Source organism: Chenopodium album, chromosome 9 (genome assembly GCF_948465745.1).
Source record: "Chenopodium album chromosome 9, dcCheAlbu1.1, whole genome shotgun sequence".
Lineage (NCBI taxonomy): Eukaryota > Viridiplantae > Streptophyta > Magnoliopsida > Caryophyllales > Amaranthaceae > Chenopodium > Chenopodium album.
Genome location: NC_137842.1, coordinates 3,460,519 through 3,466,518, shown reverse-complemented (window position 1 = coordinate 3,466,518; position 6,000 = coordinate 3,460,519).

Below are 6,000 nucleotides of genomic sequence, written 5' to 3'. Positions count from 1 at the left end.
ATTCAAAAATCGAGAGACGAGAATTAATGTTTAGGTCTAGTTTCAATAGGCAAGTTAATTTATAAATGGTTAAGTCAAGATTCGAGAGATGAGATTTAATACCGGTAAATTAATTGTGTGATTGTAATACGTAGCGAGAGCCCTTTACAATCTGGTTAATTGATGCATTGATGATTGACTATTATTGATTATCGATATTGCATGATAATTTCTTATTGGATTGTTTTAATGTTTTACAATTGCGGCTTGTAAAAGTATAGCAATATTAAATTGATGAATCGAGCAGATGTTAATTTGATATTAAAGGCTATTTTCAAAAAGAACTTAGATCTAGTAAATTGCGAGAGCCTGTTAGATCTATGTTGATTAATAAATTGCGAGAGCCTGTTAATCATGTTATTTATGCAATGTCAATGATTGATTACTATGTTTTACCCTGGAATATTATTTATTGGTGAACCTATGCCCTAGATCCTTTCATATATTGTTATCTTCCTATTCTCAACCTTAGTAGTTTATTTTCTTACTTAATTATAAATATTGGTTACTTAAATAATTTAGATTATAATAATTAATTAGGAGTAAAAAGACTTGTTTCCCTGTGGAGATCGACCCTACTTCCCTATCTACTTTAGTTAGAGGACTTAGGAATTATTTTTGATTAGGGGATACGACTTTACCCTGTTAGTCGTTCTCCTTGAAGCCACCTTATTCAGCTTAAACCCACCGTCGTTGACCATCGCCTTAAAGCAAGCCACCGTCGTTGACCCTCGCCTTAAACCCACCGTCTTTGATCCTCACCCTTAAGCCACCGTCGTCGGCCATCCTAAGTATCTACTCGCAAATATTCATTCCAAAAGTACAATTATTTTCAAATTTTGAATTTGAATTTCAAAATTTTCTTTTCAAAATTTTTCAGAATGAAATTGGAAAATTTGTCAAAAATAACACCACCTTTAAGCGGTCTTCCCTAAATAACACCACTTTTTTATTATTCCACAATAACACCACCTTTGATACACATCTGCCAAAAAAAAACATGACCGGTTGGTAACCTATTAAAAAGGTTACCTGTGACACGTGTCAAATTATCATTGGTCAATTTTTTTTAACAATTTTTTGTTTAAAAAAAACCTTAGAATTTCAAAATAAATAAAAAACTTAAAATAAAAAATTAAAAAAGAAAAAACTGAAAAAAAAGAAAAAAGAAAATCCCTCCCACCACCGCCACCGCCGGTGCCTGAATCCCCTCTCCCGTGCACCCACCGATTTTTTGTTTATAGCACCCACCGATTCTCCTTGCCGGTGCTTCCATTTCCCTTAAACCTGCGTTGCCCCTAAACCACCATAGCACAAACCCCTGTTCAAATAGCCATTGATTTTGGTTCTGATTTTTCAAGGGTTTGGTTCTGAAGATGTGTAGGAAGAAGAATTTGTTAATGGGCTCTTAATGTTGATGGTTATGGTGATGATTTTGAGTCCAATTTAAATTAGTTGATGAAGAATTCGTGGAAGGCAGTGAGGGATTGTGGTGGTTAAGTGGCAATGCAGGGGGTAGGGGAGGGGAAATGCCGGCGAGGGGAATCGGTGGTTCTGGGCGCTACGGGGGTGGGGGCGGTGGACAGGCAGGGGGTGTGGGGGCACCAGGGACGGAGGTTGGCTGGTGCCAATGGTGGCGGTTTTTCTTAGCTGCCGTTAAGGGGAGGAGTTTTCCTTGTTTTCAGTTTTTTTTTTTTTTTTTTTTTTTTTTTTTTTTTTTTTTAATTCTAGATTTTTTTAAAGTTTTTTTAATTTAAGCTTTTTTTTTAAAAAAAAAAATTAACCAATCACACATGTGACATGTGTCATTTGTAACCTGTAAAACAGGTAATAGGTTTTTTGTTCTATTTTTGACAGATGTGTATCAAAGGTGGTGTTATTGTGGAATAATCAAAAGGTGGTGTTATTTAGGGAAGACCGCTTAAAGATGGTGTTATTTTTGACAAATTTTCCAATGAAATTTTCAAAACAATTGGGGTGGGACCAAGTGGGCCAAGCTTATCAACCAATAAAAACATTTGTCTATAGTCTATGTGTATCCTTTTCGACATATCAATTAAACTGACCAAATTGTAAGAATAGAATGAATGTTGTCTACATTGAAAATTGACATGGAATATAAATAAATAAACTCTGCGCAAAATTGTATGGAATATAAATAAATAAACTCTGCGCAAAATGTAAAATATTCTTTGACCACATAAATTGTAGCTGCATTTTTTTTGTTGCTGTTGTAGATAGTTAGATACTGCCATAATCAGTCCTATGTTCACATGACTAACGGTCTAACATGTTGCAAACCAAATAAACATACACCAAACATTATTCTTTGGAAATTATTATACGGCTAATTAGTTGGAGAATTTACACGTGTTATACTGTATAAGCTTAGCTTGTTGATCATGAATAAGCCTAGTCTAGTCTTCATTGTGAGATGGAGGTTTTTTTTTTACAAGTCATAATAGTTAAAGTTGTAGATGGGATTCAATTTAAGGGTATGTTTTCTTTAGATTATTTTTCATTCAATTCAGTTCAGTTCATTTTTTAATTTCCTTCTCTCATAAAATATTCAGTTCAGTCTAATTCAGTTCAGTTCAGTTAATCAAAACAGGCCTAAGTCTTGGTTCATTGGATGATTTTGCTAGCTAGTCAATTAAGGAATTTGTAATTAATTTCATAAAAAAAAAATATCAATCTTATTGTATTATGTACCTTTAATTTTATTTGTTCTATATAATGTGTGCAAAACTAATACAAAGTAGTTACATATACTATATACTATATCTGTTCTTATTTTTTTTTTTTTTTTGCCCCACTGTAAATAATTGGATCAAATTTCAAAAATTTGACCATAAATTCTTATTAATCAATACTCCGTAAGAGACAATATAGTTATATGGCGTTTAGTTAGATGCGTCTCATTGTATATTTTATTAATATCAACTTTTATAGTTTTTTTGCGTATGAAAATAAAGTTATATACGTTGTAAGATGTGCCTTGGATACCGTGTAAAGTCTAATGGGGCAAAAAAAAAATAGGAATAGAGGGAGTATTTTAATTTTTAGAAAAAATTGTGATTGAAAAAATAATTCCATATATCATGATGTATATGAAATAGTGATGATTTATGATTGGATTTTCAATCTCTACATAATTATTCTCTTTACAAAACGAGTAATGAGTAGTATACTAGTATGGTATGTCAGTATGTGGCTATGTCAATGTGATTATGATGCCACTAAGTTTCTAACTATCAAGCACTCATGATCACACAATAAGCCAACAAATCTCATATTAATAAGGTAGCAATATAATTATTATCATGTCTATTTCAAAAAATATATATATAATTATTATTATTATGTCTTTATTAGATATTTGATTTTCGTAATTTGGTAGTAGATACTAGATAGGTGTATTTATGAAGGAGGTATAATTAAATTAGTAATACCCATTCCTATCAATATTTGACACATATGGAGTACAATTTTATGAGCTAAGTCTACTTTATGGTCAGCTACACAATTTGACCACATTAATTTACCAATTTTTATTCATTAGTAAGAGTAACATCGTTATTTATAAGAATAATCCTATTTTGTCCATAAATATAACCATATTTATTATATGAGTTATTATTTATTTAAAAAGTACTCCGTAACTCATTTTTTATTACGAGTAGTAACCCTTTATTCTTTTGTTTTTAACTAATCTGGAGTAATAAAAGGGACCATCAATGAAGTATATGTAGCCCTTATACACTACAAAAGTTTGGCCTTTTAGTCACCCGTATGTAATTTATAAAAATTCATCGATAGACATAGCTAGCTACGGATACATCGATAGACTAAACTCTGTTGGGTAAAAATCTAGTTGTTGATCGCTAAATAGATTTATAGAAGGAAAAAAAATTGTCGCTAAATTTAGCAATGGAAAAAAAAATCCATCTCTAAATTTAGCAACGAAAAAAAAAATCCGTCACTCATATCAGCAACCGGACAAAAAATAAAAAATAAAAAATAAAAATAAAATCTATCTCATTATCTAGTTTAGCATCGAATTTGAAAATACCGTCTCTAGTTTAGTAATGGAGAAAAAAGTTGTCTCTAGTTTAGCAACGAGAAAAAAAAAACGGTTCTAAAGTAATAGATAATATTAAAAATTCGTCACTAAATTAAGGAAGGAATTAAAAAAACCGTCGCTCATATCAACAACGGAATTAAAAATCCGATGTTCATATCATCAATGGAAAAAAATCCGTTTCTAAATTTAGCAACAGAAAAAAAAAATCATCTCTAAATTTAGCAACGAAAAAAAACCGTCCCTAAATTAGAGACATATTTTCAATTCCGTTTCTAATTTAGAGACGAATATTTAATTCCGTCTCCAAATAAATTTAGAGACATATTTTTTTAATTTCGTCACTAATACTTTGTTTCTATTCGGACATTTTTCGTAGTGTTAGGTCTAAGAATAAAAACTAAGTGTAATATTAATTTAGGAATGTATGATAAAATCATACGCAAATCAATATAAGAAATGTTATGTTTTCAATTTTTTTTCAATTTCATTTTTAGCTCCTTGTATAAAGGTTATGTATAGTATTTTCCATAAATACACTTAGTTATGAAAGTTATCCCATTTTCTCATTGGAGTAACATCACACTCGTCAAGGTAACCTTGTAAAAAAAAAGAGTAACTTCATTTGTTTGCCCATCGATCACAATAACTCTTTTACTCAATTAATCGTCTTATTGTGAAATGGTCCCAACAGTTAATTATAAATAAGAAATTTGTTTTTTTTTTTAAAAAAATATTTGCATGTTTCTTAAAATTTAATTTGTATTGGTAGTATCCAAATTAGGGTTGGTAATCCCTGGCCCGACTCAATAACCGGACTCGAAGTTACTGAGAGATACCTGCACTCGATCTGACCTGAACCCGAATAACCCGAATTCAAACCGATTTGACCCAAATTTCATATTTCGTAATCATACGAAGTTTTACACTACTTTTGATTGTTTCTATGCATAACCAGAAATAGACTCGAAATATGATCCAAACCCGACCCGCTGACCCAAATTGCCACCCCTAAATCCCTAATCCTAATCTTTACTTTATATACATCAAAATGATGAAGAATATAAATTGAAGACATCTCTATCCTATAAGAGAAATCATGACTCATGAGTTGATGTTCAAGATCAGATAAGGGAATTTCTAAAACCCCATTTACTAATCTTAGCTTTAAAAAAGTGAAAAAGAAAGGCATTGACAGAATTAAATCGCTGTCTATTTAACACTAAAACATTGAAAAAAAGAGGAGATGATTATGAAAAATATCTTGCGTAGATAGTTTATCTTTATCTGTTCTTAACAAATCTAATCACCAAAAATTTATGCGTAATTTATTATATATCATTATTTTTTTTTCTAAAACCTCTTAAACCATTCTTTCTCCAAAAAAAAAACCTACTCCGTGCAATTGCTGCATGCAAAAGTATTATATTTCCCTATGTATTAATAGCATCTTAAGTTCAAAACAAAAAAAGAATTTACCTTTTCTAAAATCCAATATTCCATACTTGAACAAAAAAAAAGTACAATGACAATGGATAAAAGAGATATAAGCTTAGAATGCTCTTTCTTATTCCATGAAAATCATTAGCGCCCTACAAAAAGTTAGAAGGTAATTTTGCTTACATTTACTGCTCCCTCATTTCCTTTTATGAATTACTTGCTTACATTTACAGCTCCCGCAATTCCTTTTATTAATTACGTTTAGATTTTTGACACTATTCATAATATGATAGAATCTTCTAATTTATTGTCAAAAAAAGACATAATATAGTTATGTATGGTTGTTTTAATTTGCTTGATCGGTCTCAACGAGTACTTTATTAATATTTAATCATTGTAATTTTTACAAGTGTGGAATAAAATATAGGAAAATTTACGAG